At 44.9% G+C, this 23,732-nt stretch overlaps 1 protein-coding gene and 1 long non-coding RNA gene across 4 annotated transcripts in view; one reads left to right on the plus strand and one right to left on the minus strand.

Annotated features, from left to right (window-relative positions):
• GALNT6 (polypeptide N-acetylgalactosaminyltransferase 6) overlaps positions 1-22,742 on the minus strand; it is a 73,477-nt gene extending 50,735 nt beyond the window's left edge. The window contains exon 1 of one of the 3 annotated variants that reach the window (XM_081937628.1): positions 22,572-22,742. The gene's annotated coding sequence lies outside the window, so the exon portion shown is untranslated. Of the gene's footprint in view, positions 1-22,286; positions 22,306-22,419 lie in introns of those variants that run through there. The other 2 variants (XM_081937627.1, XM_081937629.1) reach the window with 2 other exon arrangements.
• LOC309388980 lies at positions 6,137-11,168 on the plus strand. Its single transcript, XR_014174873.1, has 3 exons — positions 6,137-6,361; positions 10,121-10,414; positions 11,066-11,168. It is a non-coding gene; the product is annotated as an uncharacterized lncRNA (long non-coding RNA).
• Positions 22,743-23,732: the final 990 nt, after the last annotated feature.

A 23,732-nucleotide genomic window follows, 5' to 3' on the forward strand; every position in this document is an offset into this window, starting at 1 on the left:
CGACTGCAATAGATGTCCAGAAGCAGCTTTTGGGGTTAATGGGGCCTGGGCTTCCAGCCCGACAGCTTCCGCTGCTTCTGGATGTCTATTGCAGTCGCGAGGAGTGCACGGAGAAGAGCGTGAAGTCCAGCAGAGGCAGGAAGGTTCTCGGCGCTCCCCAGTCACTTTCGCAGCTTCCCGGAGTGCCGAGAACCTTCCTGCCTCCACTGGACTTTGAGCTCTTGTCCGTGCCTCCCGGCGAGCGAGCAAGGATCAGGCTGCCTGCTCCTCCATCGCTCACTCACTCTTTTGCCCGCCCGGATCGCTTCGGCGCTGCTCTGGCTACCCTCGTCCATCCGCGCCTGGCAGCTGCAGCGACATCATCAAGATGAAGAACAAGGGAAGAGCCTGGCCAGGAGAGGGCCCTGGCACTGCTTAGGCAGTGCTCCGAGGCCTCTTCGCTTCCAAGCCACTTTGTCTTGACGAAGTTGCCGCAGCTGCTGGGCAAGGATGGACATAGGTAGCCAGAGTGGCGCCAAGACAATCCGGGTGGGCGAAACAGTGAGTGAGGGATGGAGGATCATATGGCATTCTGATATTTAGTGAGCATGTTTTAAGATGATATACAAAATGTTTGATATGCAATATCCACTACCTATCTTTCATGCTAAATGCAACATGAATATTGTCAAGATAGAGCATTGGTACTTACCTGATACGCGTCTTCTCATAGTGGGAGAGGATTATCCAGGATAGGATGGGTTGACCTTGTCCTCTCATTGATTGGGATGAGTCAGATAAGCTCTTTGGGCCACGCCCTGGTCACCAGGTACCACCCAGTTATAGGCGAAGAACCTTATCTGACTCGCTGTGTCATCCACTCCTGACTTTTATCTTAGTTTCAATCTTTATTTCTTCAACAGAACAGCTCAACCATCAAACATAATGCTCATGTTACATAACCATATCAGGGAGGGGCTGGATACTCCTCCCCCACTATGAGCCCTTTCTCCATAGTGAGGGGAAGAGTATCCAAGATGGGACGTACCAAAGCTTACACATCCCTAGGGAGGGTTACCTATGTTAAGAGCTCGCACAAACCTTATTCCTGGTGAGGTGTTACCTCCGCCCTGTGCACAGCCTGTAACACCCTATGCCCGAATGAAGCCTCTGCAGAGGCAAAAGAGTCCAGTTTGTAGTTCCTCACGAATGGTGAAGGGGAAGACCATGTAGCTGCCCATGTAGCTACATGTAGATGACAGATCTCAGTCAATGAGGCCTGGGTGGCCCAGGCCGTTGAGGTGGCCGCACTTCGTGTGGAATGTGCTGTAATAGAGCTTGGTGTTTGCAGACTCTGTGCTTGGTAGGCAGTAACAATACAGGCTTGTAACCACCTGCCTATGGTGGTGGATGTCACCTTGTTCCCCAGGGATCCCGGCTGGAAAGAGACAAACAGGGCTTCAGACTTCCTGTTCGGCTGGATTCTTCTGAGGTAAATCCTCAGAGCCCTCCTTACGTTTAGGGTGTGCCACTTCCTCTCTAACGGGTGAGAGGGGTCCGGGCAGAAATTGGGCAATATTAATTCCTGCGAGCGATGGAAGCAGAAGCACACTTTAGGGATGAAGGAGGGGTCCAACCTTAGTACCACCCTGTCCTGGTGGAACACGCAGAGATCCTCCCTGGCTGACAGCCTGTAGTTCGGATATCCGCCTGGCTGAGGTGATGGCCACCAGAAAGGCCACTTTAAGAGTCAAAAACTTAAGAGACACAGTTCGCAAGGGTTTGAAAGGAGGGCCTGTCAGAGCGTCCAACACTTTATGCAAGTCCCAGGAGGAGTACCTGTGTACCGATGATTCCTTAAGGAATCATCTAGCCATAGGTTGGTGAGTCAAGGTCTGAGATCTACTGCACAGAAGTACCGATGAGATGGCCGAGATCTGTCTCCCAATCATGTTGGGAGCTAACCTTCTGTCCAGGCCCGCCTGAAGGAAGTCCAGAACCTGCGGGATCGTGGCTCGAACCGGATCGTGGCCCCTGGAGCTGCACCATGTTGAAAAGGCACGCTATGTATCACCATAAATGCACTCCATGGAAGGTCTGCGAGCCGCCTGAATAGTCTGTATCACCCTGGGGGAGAAGTGGCCTTCCCTCAGGATGCTCCGCTCAAGCGCCAAGTGGTCAACTGAAGCCACTGAGGGTCCAGGTGCTCCAGCGATCCCTGGCTGAGGGAGATCCTCTCCTGGGGGATCCTCTAGGGCCTGTCCACTGAGAAAGATTGGAGATCGGCAAACCAAGGCCTCCGGGGCCAGTGTGGGGCAATCACCACCACATCTGCCCCCTCCCGCAGGATTTTCTGTATGACCTTGGGGAATCAGGGGTAATGGTGGATAGGCCTAGAGGAGCCCCCAGGGCCATGGGCATCGGAGAGCGTCCACCCCCTCCGCCCCCCATGTCTGATATCTGGAATAAAACCTCAGTCCGGCTGAGCCAGTCGGCTCTGATGTTGTCCACCCCCGCTATATGTTCCGGAGTCAATGACAGAAGGTTCCTTTTGGCCCACTGCCCCAGTCGTTTGGCCTCCTTCATGAGGGCCACCGATCTTGTTCCCCCTGTCTGTTATTAAAGCCTTGGTGGTGATGTTGTCTGTGAGGACTAAGATGTGGCTGCCCCTGATAAGGTGATGAAATTGAAGGAGGGCCTGGCGGTCCACCCTAAGCTCCAACCAGTTTATGTTGTGGGTCAGTTCTGCCTGGTTCCATTGTCCTTGCGCCATCTGAGCCCACAGATGGGCGCCCCATCTGAACAGGCTTGCGTCTGTTGTTACCATCACCCTGTCTGGCGTTCGGAAGATCTCACCCTTGGAGATTGCCGGGGACGTCCACCAAGTCAGTGAGCAGGATACTTCTGTGGGCAGAAGAACCTTGGTCTGGGAGCAGCTCATGTCCCTTCGCTGGAAAGGCAAAAGGAACCATTGGAGGTCTCTGGTATGGAAATGAGCCCAAGGGACAATGCCAATGGCAGACACCATGGTGCCAAGCAGCTTGGACAGTGTACCCTACGCCCCCTGGCTACCTGAGCAGCTAGCTGCCTAAGAGAGAGCTGTCTTTCTGATGACAGAGAAACCGTGCCTGCCTCTGTATCTATCAGGGCTCCTAGGTGGACCAGACTAGTGGAGGGGTGAAGGTGGCTTTTGGCCAGGTTTACCGAAAACCCATGGTCTCTCAGGACTGCCATAGTAGTGTCCAGATCCCATAGCGCACCCTTGAAGGAGGACGACTGCAACAATAGGTCATCTAAATAACATTGAATTCGAACAGGAACTTGCCTCAGGTGAGCTGCCAATGCCGACATTACCTTTGTGAAAACTTGAGGGGCGGATGACAACCCGAAAGGCAGGGCTTGATACTGGAAATGGTGCCCTAGGTAGCAGAACCTGAGATGTTTACAGTGTTCCGGGGCTATGGGTATATGCAAGGAGGCCTCTGTGAGGTCGATGGAGGTAAGAAAATCTCCCTGCCTAATCCCTTCCAGGATGGAATGCAGTGAATGCATCTTAAACCTCCGATAGCGGATGAAACGGTTCAGGCGTTTCAAGTCAAGAATCGCTCTCCAGCCGCCCGAGGCCTTAGGAATTACAAAGAGAATAGAGTAATACCCCTGGCCTTGCTGCTCTAGAGGCACTGGCTGGATGGCCCGGATGTCCAACAGGTGTTGGATGGCCTCCTGCGTCAGCAACCTCTGGGTCGGGTTGCTTGAGACAGGGCAGCTCCGAAAGGAACTCGGGGGGTTGGAGAGGAACTCGAGTGAGAGACCATACCGAATGGTGTTCTGGACCCACTTGTCGGAGGAGGTTAAGTCCCAGCGGTAAGCGAAATATGCCAAGTGCCCCCCAATGGGAGGTGAGCTAGGTCTAGGTCTAGTTCTTGCGGAAGGAGTGCCCGCCTCTGCCCCCTCAAAAGAGCCTCTTCTGCTGCCTGCCCCTCTGCTGTCTATCTGGGTATCTCTGCCTGGATGAAAAACCTCCCTGGTACTACCTGGGGCCTGAGTACCCAAACTCCGACCCCCGGAAGGAATCCTGACCCCGGAAGGAGGACCCGAAATCCTGCCCCCTGGAGTTGGGGCGTCTAGGGTATGGCGCCGCCCTGAAATTGGACTTCTTGCGAACAATGGGGAGCACTTTCCGCTTGTCCTTGTTCTCTACCAGGAATGGGTTGAGGGCTGCTCCAAAGAGGGATTCTCCCGTGAAGGGGGCCGATGCCAGGCACCATTTGTGGCATACATCTGCTTGTCACTGCTTCAGCCAAAGCAGCCTGCGAGATGCCACAGATGAGGCGATCGCCCTGGAGGCAAACCTGGCTGCAGCTAAGGTAGCAGCTGCAGAATTGGGTGGCGGCCACCAGCTTGTTGATGTCTTGGTGGGCCCTGCCATCCGAAATGGGAATTTGCTACTGCAGGTCTTGCAGTCACAGCTGAGAAGACCGGTTGAAGGAGGAGGCAGTGGTGGCTGCTCTCACTGCCCAGGTCGCTGCTTGATGTGTCCTCTGTAAGGTGAGGTCAGCCTTTTTGTCTTTCGCCTTCAGGGAATCCTCTGGTTCCCCTGGCATGTTAGTAGGCGTATGCAGGGCCATGACAGGCGCATCAATGGTGGGTTGTGAAAGCACCTGGGCCATGTCCCTGTTGAAAAAAGTCTTATCCGTGGAAGTAGGCATGGGGCCTGCCGTGGGAGAGGCCCATTGCTGTTTGACCATGTGTAGGAAAGCCTTGGGTGTGGGTACCATGTCTGCCTCGATGGCCTGCTCCTTGAAAATGTTTTCCACTGAAAACCCCTGGAGTTGTACCGGGGCTTCTGTAGGCCTGTTGCCAAGCTTGGCAGATGTCTTGGCTTTGAACAGAAGGGATTTGTACAAAGAGGGCTGGAACAATCCGGAGAAGGTAGGTTTGGGAGGAGGCATGCCTTCGTCCTCAAAGAGCCTATCTTCTCTGATTTCGCCCTCTTTGGAATCCGAATTGCTGTCCCCCTGGGAGGCGGCAGGTGATTCTGGAAAATCTTCCTCCTGAGACTCTAGCTCTTCCAAGACCCTAGGCACGGGGACTGCCTGGGGCTGCATCTGTGGTTGCTGAAAGGTTGCTGCCATGCACTGCTGGAAGGCCCACATCAACATATCCTGGAAGTTGGGCATCCCTGATATGGGTGGTTTTCCCGCCCCTGTGCCACCAGGTGTGGACGGGAAGGGCTGTGGGGAAGGTCCTGCTGCTGTGGGGCATGGGGATGATTGCCATCCTTGTGCAGCCCCCCAGATGCCCAAAGTATCAAAGGGAATCCTCACCTGTGTGTGTGGGGGGGGGGGAGTCCCCATCTGCAGTCCTGCCAGAAGAAAAAATCCCTGGAAATCCTTTCCCAGGTTCCTGGCCAGGGGTAGCCCTCTTGCTGCTGGCTTTGTGGCAAATGCGCTCCAAGGCTCGGTGCCTCCGCCTTTCGTATTTGGAGCCAGACTTTGGGGGCTTGGAGCAGCAGACTGCCTCTTTGGCCCCCTTGGAGGAGACGTGCTTTCTCTTTGCCTTGGCCTTGCCTCCTCCTCTTCCCTTAGCAGTCTGTGTACCAGCCTCCGACCTGGTTAGCTGCTCCTCTGCTCCTCCGGTGGGGCTGCTGGCTGCTGGGCTGGAGGCTTGAGTCCTGCCGGCATCCTCTGTGCTGCTGGGCGCCACCATCTTGGATCACGTGTTTCCAAAATGGCCACCGGCTCCAAATTCAAAAAGTTCCTCTCCCTGGAAACACGTGAAACGGCTTGTGCCTTTGGGGCTGCCGTGCAGCTTCCGCTGCCGCTGGAGAGCTCTCTCTCTCGCTTCCTCCACTCTCTGCCGAGCTTTGCCTCTCTGACATGACTGCCTTCCCGGGGCTTCCAGGGGAGCATCCCCTCGCCCGCAGTCTCAATTAGTGCCCTAGGTCTCTCTTTATGACCTGGGCTGCGCTTTGCCCTGAAGGGCTTGCTGCGCATGCTCTCTCTCTCTCTCTTTCCGGCCAGGGACTCAGTCAAGAGCCAGTTACTCACTCAGGCAGGGAGGTAGCGAATGCAATCAAGTAAACAGTGAGTTCAATCCTTTCTTTAAAATTTTCCAGGAGCTTTCACAGCCGCCCGCTGAGAGGCTGAGTCGATAACTGGGTGGTACCTGGTGACCAGAGCGTGGCCCAAAGAGCTTATCTGACTCAGCCCAATCAACTCAATCAATGAGAGGACAAGGTCAACCCATTCTATCCTGGATACTCCTCCCTCACTATGGAGAAGACGGTCATTTTAAATGTGGAAATAATCGTAGATGAATGAAGACAGTGAAATGAATGTACATTTTATTGGCATACTTTTATCTATAGGTGCAGATGCTGGTGAGTCATAAAAATTGCATATATATGTATGTATGTATGTATGTATGTATGTATGTATGTATGTATGTATGTATGTAGGAATTCTGGGAGGTGAAGTCCACAAGTCTTAAAGCTGTCAAGTTTGCACACCTCTGGGGTTTTTGTTCTAAAGGGTTAGGGTGCAAGGGTCTTGTAACTTGATAGCTTTAAGACTTGCGCGCTTCAATGACAGAGTTCCTGAGCCAACATTTTGGTTGCTAAGCAAGAGCGTTGTTAAGTGAGTTTCACAACATTTAACAAGTTGGCCACGCCCACCCAGTCACATGACTGCCAAGCCACTCCCACCCAGTCACATGGCCGCCAAGCCACTCCCACAAAACAGGCCACACCTACAGAAGAGGTTCTAAAAAAATTGAAACCCACCACTGCACCAAAACCTTACCACCACCACCCAACAGTTACCAAACTTGTTCCACCTGTTCCAACTTCTTTCTCTTTTTTAAAAATACCTTTGCTTTCTCAGTTTATTTCTTTGGGCAAATAATTAAATTAAGTAGGTGAATAAACTAAACTAATTCTTCATTTATAGGAAACTTTTGACATGACCACTGAGCTTGTGCTTCCCCTCCTTTTACAAGAAACCAGAGCCCTAATAGTATGATTGACATAATAGCTCAACAATACATAGGCCCTTAATTGAGAACAGCAGGTGGACTAAGCTTTAACACATTGGGAAAACACTTCATTACAGAAGGCCTGGAAAACCAAAACACCCTTCTTCAACTGGGCAACTCCTAGATACCAACAATAACAACAGCACTTACTTATTCACTGCTTCACAGCCCTCTCCAAGCAGTTTACAAGTCAGCATATAATCTGGCCCTTCTTTTCCAATCTCAGAAGCTGAGTCAAATTTAAGCCGGTTAGAATCGAATTTATGGAAGTGAGCAATAAGTTAGCTTGCAATACTACACTCTAACCACAGTGCCAATAGTCCTCGCTTATAGACTGCTTGTTCAGCAACGATTCAGAGTTTTGATGAGAAGAGAGACTTATGACAGGCCCACAAAGTTGTGGCCATTGCAGCATCCCTTTGGTCACGTGATTGTAAATTGGGTCACTGGGCAAACCAACTTTCACAGCCAGCTTCGGACAAGCAAAGTCAGTGGGGAAGCTGGAGGAAGCTGCAAATTGCAGTCATGATTCGAGATGATTTGCTTAACGACCACAGCCAGAACTGATGCTAAATAACATGATGTTTCCAGGGGTGGGTTGCTGCCGGCGTTACTGCCAGTTCACTGAGCAAATGTGCCCACCGTGCGCTGCTTGCCCATGTGCAGTTGCCTAAAAATTGTTCTGCGAATGCACAGAACATTAGAAAATGACTAAAAAACAGGCCTGCAACAGAATGGGTGACCAGGGAACCAGTTTGGGAGTGTGGCGAGCCTGCCGTCCCTACCGGTTCGGTGACCGAGTTGCAATTTCCACTACCGGTTCGCCTGAACCAATGCAAACCGGTAGCAACTCATCGCTGGATGTTTCCCTTAACAACCACACTACTTAGCAATGGAGTTGCTGGTCCCAACTGTGGTTGATAAGTGAGGATTACCTGTATATGGACTTGTGCTCACCCCACACACCGTGGCCATTGCTAAGAATTCTGGGAGTTAGAATGGAAATGCTGGACTAGGATAACCTTCACAGCTCCAGTTTCTACACCCCTGGCCAAGGCCACGTACTTCTGTAACCCTGTGGCAAATAACCAGCATATCAACTCAGAAAAGTACCAATTTTACCTTCTTTTTTCTGTCTAGATCAAACTTGAAACTGCCAGAGTGAAGCCACCTTCTTGACTTATTTTTGGCCAAAAATAGGTCATTATTGGTACATGTTTCTGGTAGCAGCTGACATACCAACAGAGTGGTATGAACACAGAGTGTTGTTATCCGCTAAGAGTCTCCACTTAAGCGTATTGGCTTTACATTTAGGCCAATATTTAGGCCTAAATTTAGGCCCTCTCAACCTATTCAGGGTCCTCCAAGTAATATAAGGGAGGTCAGATCCTTCAGATCATTCAGCCATATCCTCTTTTAATGTTATTCCTTGCTCAATGGTCTCCTTCCTCCACCTTTTAATTCTATTTTGTTCTTGTGTACCCGCAAGAATATTTGCTTTTGCCATATGCTTGGGGCATATGTCTGTTCAGAACAGAGGTGGTATTCAGCCGGTTCGGACCAGTTCACCCAAAATGGTAGTGGAAATCAAGGACCCACCCGCCCCGGCTCTATGCTGTCCTAATTAGGCACATATTCAAGCCAAAGCACATGCAGGAAGGCCAAGTGCATACGTGGGTGTGCGTGTGCGTGTGCTCACATTTGCGAATCGGTAGGGAAAGTAAGTGAATACCACCCCTGGTTCAGAGGATGAACCAGGTTATCTGAAGAACCCTCTCTTGCTGGTTGCATCTACCCAACCCAATAGAGCGGAGAAGCAAGGAATGTTGCGGATCCCATCCCTTAAGGAGAAACATCTGGCGGGAAGAAGGGCCTTCCCTGTGGTGGCTCCAGGGGTGGCTTTCTGCCGGCGTTACTGCCAGTTTGCTTGTGTGCACGCTGGATGTGTGCTGCATGCGCATGTGCAGGACAATGAAATTTGTTCTGCGCATGCGCAAAACTAACAAAAAAGTTAGTTTTGCGCATCCGGGCGGGCAAAAGCAGTGACCAGGGAACTAGTTCGGGGGCATTGCCAGCCTGGGTCGCTGCCGATTCTGTGACCCAGGCCAGCATTCCACTACCGGTTCAGCCGAACCGGGCAGAACCACCTATGATTGCTCCCTTCCTTAGGAACATCATCCTTGCAGAAATTAGACTGGCATCCATTTCGGCAGTTTTTCGGAAGGCCCTGAAGGTGTAGATTTTGCCAATGGACTTGGGGAACCCAGAGTGTGATGGAGCCCATCAAATGGCTTATTTAATTGTATGCTATCACCAGGGGTAAGTGGGTGAGGGTTATTGCTTTTTATTGATTTATTTTATTTCTATTTTGTGGCTTTACTATTTGTAAGCCGCCTAGAGTCACTGTGAGTGAGTAGGCCGCTATATAAATGTTCTAAAATAAACAAATAAAACAATTTTACCCTGAAAACTAGACAAGGAACCAGGTAATAAGTTCATTCCATCCCAGCTGCAGCCAGTCCACAAAAACTGCTAGGATAAACAAGGGAGGATCACAACCGCTCAGAGGAAAGAAAAAGCCAGTCTCCCGAATCTGTCTGGGAGCTAAGCATCAGGCAAGTCAAAACACATGAGACTTTTCTTTGGAAAAAAAGAAAGGAGTTAATGGTAATATGAATGAGAGACGAAAAGTTAATGTTCTTCTGCCACATAAGATGTCAGCTTAACACAATGATAAATGAATTTATCTTTTAAGTTCACGCTTTATTCTTATTAATGGCTTTGCTGTTTTTAAAACGTTAATTATACTAAGTTGTTTTGGATTGCAAATGGAACAGAATAAAACCCCCCCGAGCTGATCTCCTTTTTAAGAATAGGCATGTCCACACACTGTCTGGATGAATCACAATCTGCATCCCAGACTCTTTGGAAAACTACCCAGTTCTGTGTTTTACAAGGAGGATAAGCCTTGTTATTTAGTAGCGTGACTCAGCCTTAATGACGGGACGGTGCCAGGATCATAGTCAGCATTGTCAGGCACCTGACAAACCCACTGTAAGATAAAAGCTCACTGCTACAACCATTTTTTTCTTTCTTTCTATTTTAGCCACGATTATTCCTCTGTTGAGATGACGCAACGGAACAATGGCTGATTCGCTCCTCTGATCTGCAGGCTTTGGGGCCAAGAAAGAAAGGAAGTGGGCAATTCGTTATTAAACACAGCAAAAGAAATGGCACTGCAACAGCCTACTCTTATACCAAATACTTTGCATATCCTTTGATTTTAAAAAAATGCTTTAATGATTACTGATTGCTCCGATATGAAGCGCTGCAGGGCTTGGCTGTCTCCTTACACCATTTAGTATCTGCATGGCATTGCCTGATCAACTGTCAGTCTGAGGTAAGATATTATCAATACACTGATATTTATGGTCTTCAACTTATGGCGACAATTGGGACCAGAATTTCTGTTGAGCCAAGGTGGCGCAGTGGTTAGAGTGCAGTACTGCAGCCTACTTCTGCTGCCGGCCTGCAAATTGGCAGTTCGAATCTCACCAGGCTCAAGGTTGGCTCAGCCTTCCATCCTTCCGAGGTGGGTAAAATGAGGGCCCAGATTGTTGGGGGCAATAGGCTGACTGTAAACCCCTTAGAGAGGGTTGTAAAAGCACTATGAAGCGGTATATAAATCTAAGTGCTATTGCTAAGCAAGGAGGATGAGTCACACCCAATTTTATGAACTTTTAGGCCATGGTTGCTAAGTGAATCATTGCAGTTGTTAAGTGAATCATGCAGTTGTTAAGCAAGTGCAGCTTTCTCTATTAATTTTGGTTGTCAGAAGCCAGCTGAGAAGGTTCAAATGGTAGTCACATAACCCTGGGACGCTACAACTGTTGTAAATTCATGTTGATTGCTAAGCACCCAAATTTTGATCCAATGACCAGTGTGAGGACTGGTCATAAGCCACTTTCTTTGTACTGCTGTTAACTTTGAAAGGTCACTGAATGAATGGTTATCAGTCAAGAACTGCCTGTATTTGTGTATCACCATCCAGGTCTGACCTTGTTCCAGGAGGCTGTGAGGATCTAGATAGGCCAACTGAATCTTTGCAGTCCAGGACGGCTGTTCACTGGGGACATATCTAGCTTTATTCTGGTTCCAATGTTTGCTTTGGACAAGACTGCATTCTCTGTAAAGGAACAGGTATGTGATTTGGAGCACTCTAGAGTTTTCTAGAGCAAGCATCTTTTAATTTCTTGGCTGTAGTCTCCACCAACATCACCACAGATGGGGACTGCAGCCAAGAAATTAAAAGACGCTTGTTCCTGGGAGGAAAGTTATGGCAAATCTAGACAGCATACTAAAAAGCAGAGACATAACCCTACCAATAGAAGTGCGTATAGTCAAGGCTGTGGTTTTCCCAGTTGCAATGTATGGTTGTGAAGGTTGGACCATAAGGAAGGCTGAGCATCAAAGAATTGAGGCCTTTGAACTATAGCACTGGAGAAGACTCCTGCGAGTCCCTTGGACTGCAAGGCGATCAAACCGATCAATCCTAGAGGAGATCAACCCTGAATGCTCTTTAGAAGACCAGATCCTGAAGATGAAACTCAAATACTTTGGCCACCTAATGAGAAAGAAGGACTCACTGGAGAAGAGTCTAATGCTGGGAACAATTGAGGGCAAAAAAAGAAAGGGACAACAGAGAATAAGGTGGCTGGATGGAGTCACCGAAGTCGCAGACATGAGATTAAATGGACTCCAGATGATGGTAGAGGACAGGAAGGCCTGGAGGAATGTTGTCTATGGGATCGCGATGGGTCGGACACGACTTTGCAGTTAACAACAACAAGAAGAAGAGTTTTCAATTCTAAATGGAGAGCATAGCCAGAGGAACTTTGCTCATTTTTGGCCTGTCTACCAATTGGACCCTTTTTTGAACCAGAGGCCCTGGCCATAATGACTTGTGATTCCTGAGCAGACTGCTGCAATGCATTTTATGATGGGTTCCGTTTAAAAAAATACCTCAGAAGTTCCCATTCCTCTAGAGTGCACCAGTCATTCTCTTAACTGAGGTAGCCTATTTAGGTAACATCCATGCTACAGCCACTACACAGATTGTCTCTAAGTACTGGTTATTAACTTCCAAACTTTACAAGATTCAGCTCCAGAACATACAGAATCTTCTTTCCTGACAAGACTCGGCATGTCCCTTCTTCTCTTGAAAAGAGGACGCTGCCCCAAGTAAAGGGAACTAAACTAAAGCATCCATCATGCCTTCCAAATTCTGCAATTAATTAGATAATGAATCAGCAGGGATGCAGTGCATGAAATCCAGTGTTAAGTGACTAAATACAGCTGACAAAGGAATTAAATAATCACAGGTGATGAAAGAAATCTCTATAGACTGTGAAAACCAATCACAGCTATGAAAGTTACAAATGCATAATGCAGAAAGTTACATAATTATGATATGACTTTTGAAATAATTTCTAGCCAGTATATGAATATTTTCATTGTTTGCTATTTTACAGAATTGGTTGTTCTCCTTTCATCGATGTGGCTTTATAATTTTATTAAATTGAGCTGGCTGTATAACTTTATTAAACTGGATCATGAGACATCTTAAAAGCTATTCAAAACTAAAGAGATAATAAAAGGGGGGGGGAAGGATGAAAGACAGAATGCAAGTGAGACAGACATTAGTAGCTCAGTAGAGTCACTTGGTCTCACTTCTTAGCCTTTGTCAGAATAAAATCTCTTATAATGTGAAAGTAAGAATAAGCAACTTGCCAGGCACAAGCAACCAGAGCCACTAACAGTAGCACAAGCAGGCAACTTTATTGACTTCTACGTATACTACAAGAATCTGCATTTTGCAGCTGCACAACTCAAGGTTAATTCCCTGCTTGACTCCTCTTCCAGCCTGACAATCTTTTCCCCAAAGTCTTTGAATTACTACCCAAGTTTTAGAATGTGCGTTCATTCATGTTAGGTTTAATTATTTTCCTAAGGTCTTTGTGACCATGCCACCCTTTTTCAGGAATGGAAACATAAACTATCGTATTTTGTGGACGCACCAAGGTTTTGAAGAGGCAAATTTAAAAAAAAATATTTTTTTGCCCTCTGCAAACCTCCCAAAAACGGGCTGTTATTTTTTTCAGAAAAAGGAATAGCCCTTAGGAGGCTTGTAGAGTGCTGGGCGGGGGGTGGGGGGGGGATAAGCAAAAAATGGCCTGTTTTTCACGAAAACGGAACCATTTTTTGCCAAAAAAGGGGCATGGATAGCCTTTAGGAAGGTTATAGAGTGCTCCTAGGGGCTGGGGGGGATCATTTCTTCCCTCCCCAGCCCCCAGGAGCACTCTTAAAGCCTCATACAGGCTCTGCACAGCCATTTTGGTGAAGAGGGCGGGGTTTCGGGAGGCAAAAAATGCTGTATACAGTGTATAAGACGCACCCAGATTTTCAGCCTCTTTTTTTGAGAGAAAAGGGTGCGTCTTATACTCTGAAAAATACGGTAATCCACTCTGCCTAGGGCCATGACAGGGCTTCAAAAATGGTACCACCCCGCCCATGGAGGATTTTAGGGTACAAGTTCAGGGCTTATGCAGTAAGAATGATCTTTAAGAAAAATAGGGTGAGTCACAAGCATCTTGATGCGGAGATTAATAATTTGCATTAGTAACTCTGTCATTCTGGAGCACAAGAAGCAAGATTTATATATCAGGAAAAGCAAGTAGTAGTCACATCAGCATCAAGCTCTAGTTTTAAGTGACCTTCATGGACACGGCCATGCGTTTTTCTTGGTGACCGTACAAAAGTAATTTGGCAACTGTCTTCTTCTGGGATATTTTTCAAGTACATCTTGCAGTCTCAGATGGTTCCTCATTCACGCACTCACATTTGATTTTACATACAGGTAGTCCTTGACTTACGATCACAATTCAGCCCCAAATGTTTGTTACTAAGCAAGACATTTTTAAGGGAGTCTTGTCCCATTTTATGACCTGTCTTGCCACTATTGTTTAGAGAGTCACTGCAGTTGTGAAATTAGTAACATGGTTCGAAAGTAAATCTGGCTTTATTGACTTTGCTCACCAGGTCACAAAAGGTGATCACGTGATGCCTCTCCCCCCCGGACACTGCAACCGTCATAAATATGAATCAGTTGCCAAGTGTCTGAATTTTGATCACATAACCATGGGGATGCTGCAATGGTCGTAAATGTGAAAAATGGTCATAAGCCACTTTTTCAGTGCCGTTATAACTTTGAACAGTCACTAAGCAAACTGTTATAGGCTATATATAGGCTAAGGCGCTGAGCTTGTGGATCAGAAAGGTCGGCAGTTTGGCAGTTCGAATCCCTAGCACCGTGTAATGGAGTGAGCTCCCATTACTTGTCCCAGCTTCTGCCAACCTAGCAGTTCAAAAGCATGTAAAAAATGCAAGTAGAAAAATAGAAACCACCTTTGGTGGGAAGGTAACAGCGTTCCAAGCGCCTTTGGCATTTAGTCATGCCAGCCACATGACCATGGAGACGTCTTCGGACAGCAGTGGCTCTTCGGCTTTGAAACGGAGATGAACCCCACCCCCTAGAGTCGGGAACAACTACCACCTTTAACTAGAAATCTAGATTCTTAAAAGAAAAAAAAAATAAAGTTATCCTCTACACTAATATAGGTAGTCCTTGACTTATAATCATTCATTTAGTGACTAAAGTTCCACTGAAAAAAATGACTTATGACTGGTTTTCACCCTTACAACCAGTGTCACACAATCAAAATTCGGACGCTTGGCAACTGACATGTATTCATGACAGTTGCACTGTCCTGGGTTCACATGATCATCATTTGTAATCTTCCCGGCCAGCTTCTGACAAGCAAAGTCAAAGGGGAAAGCCAGAACCATTTAATGACCACATGATTCACTTAACAACTACATTATTCACTTAACAACTGTGGCAAGAAAATTCGCCTTGCTTGGCAGTGGAAACTTTGGATTCAATTATGGTCATAAGCCGAGGACTACTTGTAGTATCAGTAGTGCTTAAATGTCAGTATCTGTGGTTTTCCCAGCTCAGTTAAAACACCAGCTTCTTTAACCAGGTTCTGTCTTCAGCATGCCCCCATTCCTGCAGATGGCACAAACTGTACTCCAGCACATCTAAAAGGTATCAGGTGGGAAAAAGGAGGTGTATTATATTTGGTGTGACTCTTACAATAAACTTAAACATAAAATATTTCCTTTCATGTTTCACGTAAACATGCAATATCTTCTTTACCCCATTTAATCTTTATTGGTAAAATGAGCCAACTATCAATCTAAATTCATATGTGGATAGAGTTTATTAGTGCTACTAGAATTACTTGGTGGTTCCTAGCTAATGTCTTCTGGAAAGTCTATTAATTTTTCATGTCCTATTTTAATGTAATGATTTTGGCTTAGCACAATATATAAACACAAGCACACATATGTTTAATTCATCTATGTGGCTTTATATTCTGGCTGTAAACAAACAAAACAGGCTAAATCAGCAAAAGAGCTACAGGGAAAATTCTACCTTTTTGTTGCTATCTAGTGACCTGAATGTTTAATATGTCTACTTTATATACTGTCAATTACTGAAGTTATTTGGAAGGGGGGGAAACCACGAACAACATTAAGGACGAATTAAGGTGATTAACAATTAGAGGTGTACTTTGAAGTCTTTCTAAATGTGAAAAAGGAGATTAAGCAATCCAACTCTACAAGTTTGCATGAAACCCAAACTGCCTTTGCCAGTTTTTTTGCCTTTTTGAAGTGCTGGGCTTCCATAATTCCAATACCCATGCAAGCTGAGTATTATGGGACTTGGTCACACATATCTGGAAGGTCTCCAGTAGAGAACCTCATATATGTAATGAAAAATGGAAAAGATAAATTGATACAGAAAACTTCATGTCAGGGTGGGATGTTATGTACTAGCTGATAACTGCTCATACCTTCTACGTTCCAAGACTATCTTTTTAAGCCACAGCTCTCTTTAATATATTGTGCATGTGAGCACATAACTGCCACTAAGGCTGAAAACAACATTTAATTTCCATATTGCTGGACTATTTGATACAAACTACTTTCACTTCCAAGAATTTTAAACATTAAAAACTTAAGACTCTGGGTATTTGTTTAACAGGTTAAACAAATTTGCAAAAAAAATGTCTTTGAATTGCCCCTGATTTCAAAGGTCAATTTGCTCCCACACTGGAAAAGGAACTGGGGGTGGGTGGGTAAAAGAGCAGGTTTTTCCACATAATCTTATCCTAGTTTGCTGTCATCTTGCCTATGGCAAGAACAATCGTGACCAGGAAGAAATATGCAATAGAAAGTACTTTGTAGACTGTGCAGTTAAATTATGATTCCTTTCTTGAATTCTTTTTAGCAAGTAATTTAGAACAGTAAAAAACACAAGCATTTGAGATTTTAGACAGTTTAGGGCAAGGGTGCTCTTTGGGGGGAGAGGTTGTATGTCTTATACAATTCTCAGCAAGCATGCAGTTGGGGGTTGGGGGAGTTATGATCCAGCACACCTGGAAGGTATTTATTTGAGGAGTCCTGCCTTAGGACATTACCACTGTCCTAAATGTTTCCCTCATGATTCTCCACAGGAATTATTTGCACTAGACTCAGACTTGGTTCAAACATCACACAGTGTTTGTTGAACAACTCAGAACTGGATGTGTTACATTATAAAAAAGAGGGCTTATAAATGCATTCTAAGATTATTTAAAACCAAACCAATCAAATGATGGCTAGGCAATCTGAGACCTGTTTATGAAAGAGATGAAAACCAAGAGCTCAAGCTATTGATGAAAATTTTCCTGTTTTTCCTGCCATTCCCATTTGTTCCTTACATGATATTCCCTCTAAAGCAAAAAGGAAAGAAAACCAACAAAGTTTGTATTTTATCAACCGATGCCTTATTTAAGAAATCATGATCTCTGGACAGCTAACGGAGACCAAGTCTTGGAAGCAGGCTGCCTTGCATTGAAATTAGCATTTAATTCTGATGGGTTTAAATGTAATCCTCATTATCTCATTATCAAGGGAACTAGCCTGAGGATTTACAACTCCAAATATACACTCAGAAAAGTGACGGACTGTATTCAACTAGTCTTCTCATAAAGAAGCATAAATAGGTAGAGAGGTTTGCTCTTTTGGGGAGTCAAAAAAGTTGCCACCACCTAATTTTCCTTATCAATTCCAGCAAGAATGGATTTCCTTAGTTCTCTTTAGATAATGGCATTTTGTTCACTTCTGAATTGGGGGAAGTTTGAGTTTGGAAGGTAGGTCCCCCTATTCATTTTGCCAAGCTGGGCTTTAATTCCTTATATGACTCTTGACAACACAACTGATTTCCAGTTTTCCTTCCTTTTCTTTCCAACATTGTTCTGATTTACTTATTCATTATGCATTTGATTCTTTGAGAAAGCTGGTTTGATCACATTCATATTAAAGTAACTATCATGGGAGGGGTACGGTATATTATGATGCTGTCAAGCTATCATCTGTGTAAAAATGTGAATCGTTTTTAGGCAAGTGTTTAATTTAGACTTAGTCACAACAACAATGTTCAAGAATACTCAAAAGGTACTCATAAGAAATCAGCCTCTGCCTATTGTGACTACAGTGATCTTCCTTTTCAACTAGTTTTATTTCTGTTGAATTTTGGGTCAACAGCTCCTGATATTAAAACTCTTACATCACTAATGGCACAAAAGAATTTGACATGTAGGATGAAAGTCAAAACATCATCTAAATACCACATGGAAGACAATTAACAGGAGCATCCACTCAATTAAAAAAGAGAACATAGTGGTCACCATGTACCTTTTTATTGCACAGATGACACACTTAAAAACAGGCAGAGCTTAATTGCACCATAATGGCCCCATCTTAATATCTTTGGAGATTCTCAGTCATCCTGATCACGTCTGTCGCAAAGGTGCATTTTCAAAAGAGAGCTGGACTTTTTTTTAATTCAAAAAATCCAAGCTTCTTGGATGAGAACTGAAGTGTTCAGAACCAAAGAAACTTCTTGGATGATAAGAAGCTAAGTGTCTTCAAGCAAAACAAAGAAAGTCCAGTTGCCTTTTGAAAAAGCAGCTTTGGGGACCCCATTTTAGGGGGTTTTTTTTGTCCTCACTCTGGACACTCCTGCCAACTGATAGGATGACTGCATATTATTTCAAGATATGATGAGGCATCCCACTTTGACTGTGCCCCAAGAGAGGAGACTTATTTTGGGGAAGGATAACAAATCATGTGAAAAACAACTTGGTTCTCCTTAGAAGGTGACATATGTTCTCTTTAGTATTTAGAAACAAGAAAAAAGATATATCTCTTCTGACATGGCATTATTAGATATTTTAATATTTCCTTTATCAGTCATTAAAATATTTTAAATAAATGATTGTTCTTTAAGTTTTAGCTATCAGGAGTACTTGCCAAAATAGAAATGGGGTAGAAACTTATGGTCACAAACCAAACCAACATCATCTGCTTGAAGTGGCCAGTTAGCAGTATGTAGTAATCAACTAGATCAGCAGGTGGCAGCACTGAGTCTACATAGAGGGGAGACCATGAGAAAATCCCAGGAAGTAGATTAGGTCAACAAATTGGAAATAACCTCACAGAAGACTATATTCTCATCCTCATTCCATACTATTACCATGAAGACTATACAGACAAATCAAAATCAGATTCTATAGTCCTTCATCTTTTAACAGTTGAGCTTTATTCACCATATTTATCCAAGCCCTGAATCGACCATGATTTATGGTTTTGCTGGACCTGCAAACCCTACCCATCGTGAATAGTGAGTTTGCTTTATGACTACCACAAAAAAAGGACCATAAAAAGGTTCCAGTCCCATGGTGGCCTGCTTTATAATCATAATTACGAGGCCCTCTATTTTATAAAAATTATTAATAGAGAGTGGAATTATTTTTAACATCAATTATGTAGGCAAGAGTTGATGTTTAGGGAATACAGGTAGTCCTTGACTTATGACCACAATTGAGCCCAAAATCTATTGTTAAGTGAGACATTTGGTAAGTGAATTTTGCCTTGTTTTATTACCTTTCTTGCCACAGTGTTTAAGTGGATCACTGCACTTGATAAGTTAATAACCCAGTTGTTAAGTAAATCTGGCTTCCCGTTTACTTTGCTTATCAGAAGTTCTCAAAAGTGATCACATGAACCCAAAACACTGCAACTATCACAAATATGAACCAATTGCCAAGCATCTAAATTTTGATCACATGATCATGGGAATACTGCAAAAATTGTAGCTGTGAAAAATGGCCTTAAATCACATTTTTCAGTGCTGTTGTAACTTTGAACGGTCACTAAACAAACTGTTGTAAGTCAAGGACTACCTGTAATATGTAGATGTCAAGCTATTTGGAGAGTTCAACCAAGAAAATTAGAAGGAACCAAAACTTGACTCTGTTTATCTTTGTTATTCATTTTGGTAAAACACATAAAACATACTGCCAAAAACAGATTTTAAAAGGGGAAGTTATATGGGCGCGCAATAAATAAAATCCCACAAAACAGAAAAGTTATTCTTAGGGCCCCAGATCTTCAATTTCACTTTTTAATGTTAGTTGTACATTTAACTTTTAAGAGGAAGGATTCTCCATTCCTGCGTTGCATCTTTCTGCTACCATCTCTATGTGGATTACCTGCTAATTTAGAGATTCTCAAAGTGGGGCAAGTGATGACTCATAGAAGTATCCCAAATTCACCAGCCAGAGCTGATCAGTGTCAGCAATGATCCACATTAACTGGAGTCCATTTGCCAACACAGCCCCTGCCTCAACCTGTAATTAAAGCCTTAATTTTGGATTACACCCTTGGTAAGATACACCTTTTAAAAACTCTTTTTAAATGGGGGTATAAAAGTATCTACAACTGCATCTATTACCAGTATTTTATTCATTAACAACTTCCATGCTTTTAGACACAAGCACAGAGAGGGCTTATGTTTAGTTGTGGGATCCCCTCATCTTCTAAATAGTGTCCTACAACTGTAGCGATTTGGGGGAACAATGTGATAGATAAAGCTGCTAAATCTTTGAACAGAGCAAGATGGATTGTTTCATTGTCTATGACAATTCTTTTCCTTTTACGTTGGAGATCCAAATTGATTCACTTTCATTTTATGCAAGCAGCCTTGAGGAAGTGAGACAACTTCTCTCAATGCTTCTGTTCAAACATCCCCTTTGGTTAGCAAGATTTAGACCTGAAATACTAGCTATTTTTACTTTATTGTGTCCCGAACTATTTTTCCTGCTGATAAAAGTTTCCAGTGCCAAGTCATAGCTCAGGCTCAGACCGACTTTTAACTCACAGCCTCCCTCTACCGACCTGTACTGTAAATACAGTATGGAGTAGTATAGGAATGTCTTCTCTTGAGGAACTTTGCTCATAGGATGGGGGAGTGGCAGATATGACACACTATTTCTATTCCCCTCGTGACTGGAGAGTTGAAGGCTAAGAGTCAATAAAACAATAATTCCACCCAATCCTGTGATTCATCTAAGAGAAGTCAAGATATATCTGCATGATATCCCAAAGCATATAGCCTCCCTCGGAACCTTCAAGTCTACATTTTAGGACCTGCTTCAACTGATTAGTGGCTTCCAGCAAGTTATTTTTTTCTCACTTCCGTTCTAACAGGGGTAGTGATAATTACCAACCTTCTCTGCAGTTCATGGTTTTCCTAAAGTGAGAATTACCATAATAATATATACAAAAAGGGTTTCCTCCTCAAAAATTATTGCTAGAAATCTGAAAGCTCTTATTTAAACATGATTTTCCAAAGTTTGTTTTCTTCCATAATGCCACTGGGAAGTCACAACCATTGACTACAAATCTAGAGTTCATTGTTTTTAAATTAAAGAATTACATGATTTTCCACCCTTACTGACAGAGTCCAGTAACTTTTTTGAATTTTGGTGGACATTTGAGCTTGCAACATATTATTTAGATGTACACTGCAGTTGATATTATTGAAGGGCTGAATGGAGTCTGTTTCAAGGCAAATAACACAGCACCAACAGAACTACAGTATAACGGTAAAGACCACCAGTTAAGCTGGGCTTGATTACAGGCAACTACACAGCACATAGTTTTCTTCACAATAATATAGAATTGGTCAGGCAATGCCTTCTTCCAGGATGGTTTTCAATGAACCAGTTTCTTTTACAGACCCAGAATTTTCTAGTTGTCTCCCATTCAAGATCTAATCCTACAGAGCGCCTTCAAAATAAGTCAAATCCTGCATATCCACATTGAATTTATTCTACTTCAGTTTAAGCATTCTTTTGCACCAGCTTTTATTGTTTAAAACCCTGCCACCCAAAGAGAGTGGTGAAGTCCCAGTGAGGGATTGTTGTGATGGCAGGGTTAGAGTTAGGGACAGACAACCAGGTTCTACCTCAGAGAATGAGCTGAGTAATCAAGCAAGCACCTTACTTCCTCCTTTCAATCATCTTAAGGCTTTCAAGTTTAACACCTAACTGCACTGTTAGATCACTACTTCCCCAGTCACTCCTCTGATGGGCTGGGACCTGAAATGGATTGTTTCAGTGATACCATTCTCTCTGCCCACCTCCTTTGAGTTATTTTCAAGCAGCCTTCCCCCCAAGTTACGATTCCTGGGATTTACTATCCAAATATATCTGGAAAGCACCCGGTTGTTAAAAGTTGTCTTAAGAGACCAAAATGGCTGTGAGAAAGCAGACTTAAGTACTGTAGGAAGTAATAAAGGAAATGAACAAAAATAAACCCCAATCTAGAAGGGTGGCACTTCAATTGTAACAATACAGACTAAAAACGATTTACTTTTTTTCTCAACTGTAAACCACCCCGACTTCCCCCTCCACAGGCCAATAAACTAAGTAAACTCGGTTCTCCCACTATTTCAGCCTAATCCTAGCCAGCGGGTGGCAAGCTAGGATTAAATCTAAGATTCCGGCGGGGGGAGGGGTTGGGGGTTGGAAGTGAAAGAAAATTTTAAAAGTGGGGGAGCAAAGAAGCAGTTATCCAGAGTAGGCTGCATATTTCTCTTTCCAATGAAACCCCACCTAACACCCCCAAACGCCGGAGCTTTGCTCGACTTTGCTCGCAAGTTACATTTTGTCCGTCCATCCCCGTTCCCCCAACGTCCCCTCCCGCGTCTGGGATGCGAGATAACCGCGGCTCCTTCCAAGAATGGAACGCTGCTAAACCTGCAGGCTCGGCGCGCCGTCCAGACCAGAGCAAAGCGCCTCCGAGCCTTCGCCCCGAAGTCCGGCGAGACTCGCAGAGGTCACGCCATGGCCAGACCCCGAGAAGCACAAAGAAGAGCGTCAAGAGACTCACCCAGGAAAGAGCGTAAGAAGAGGTCGGGCTCAGAGGAGCCACTTCACGCGCAAAGCTGGCCACAGAGGAGGATGGAGCAGGCGAGGTCTTGGAAGGAGGGAGGGAAGGAGGGGCAACTGCCTGCCTGCCTGCCTGCCTGCCTGACTTCTCACCTGCAGCCGACCTCAGGCGAGGCGGTGGGGAACTCCGCCGCCTTCGGCACAGGTGTAAGCGTGCTCCGGCTTGCTGGGTCCTAGCGCCGTAACGTCACCCACGAGGAGCCTAAAACCTCGCCTTATCTTGACGCGGGAAACTCATCCAGCCTCCGTTTTGCGAGTTTCAGAGTTCAACATATTAAACGGACGAATCAAGCGGTGGGGTGGGTTAGAGGTAGGAAAAGGGCGGGATGGTGAGGGTGGTTTGCTTTAAAAACCACCCCAACCGTGTACCATTTTGCACGCATGCTTTTCTCTTTCTTTCTTTCTTTTTTTGTTTCTTTCTTTCTTTCTTTCTTTCTTTCTTCTTCTTCTTCTTCTTCTTCTTCTTCTCCTTCTCCTTCTCCTTCTCCTTCTCCTTCTCTCTCTCTCTCTCTTTCTCTCTCTCTCTCTCTCTCTCTCTTTTTTGCGGCCAAAGGAAGTTGCACAGTTGTGAGGTCTTGGTTCACAAAAAGCCATTGTGTTTGGGACAAAAACTACCTGCTCAATATTTTTGCGCGCGCGCACACACACACACACACACACACACACACACACACACACACTTACTAAACTTTACTCAAAAGATAATCCCATGCGGTTCGGCTACAGAGGTTCCAAATTGCCATTGTATTCGTGACTCAACTTGCAAATTAACATCTAACCAACTGCACACTGAAGACAGCTTTTTAAATTGGTTCTCAGGTGACCTGCTGCATTACTGCCTGTCAGGAAAACGTGGAGGTCTTTAAAGACCAAATAGAAAGGGTTTGCACAACATGCTAACTTGCATCAAATGCACTGCAGTGGGGCTTGGCATGAGGGAGTTGAGACGTAGGGTTTCTGACCTAACATCTGTCTTATTCAACAAACCACATTAAATTAAATCATAGTACAATGTATTAAGTCCCCATCAAGACAACCTTAGATAATTAGTGCCTTGCAGAGTAGGTAGAGTTGAACTTCCAGAATCTGCAGCTCCCACTGCCGAAGGTTGGGGATGCTAGGAATTTATTTGGTAGATTTTTATTCCATCTTTATTATTCCATCTTGAACCCCGTGTGAGGTTCAAAGAATTCTGCGCAAAGCTTCCCGTGACCGTGGCCTGCGACAACCTGCAGAGCCTCCTGGGGCTTGATT

Source organism: Natrix helvetica (genome assembly GCF_964273705.1).
Source record: "Natrix helvetica genome assembly, chromosome: 1".
Classification (NCBI taxonomy): Eukaryota; Metazoa; Chordata; class Lepidosauria; order Squamata; family Natricidae; genus Natrix; species Natrix helvetica.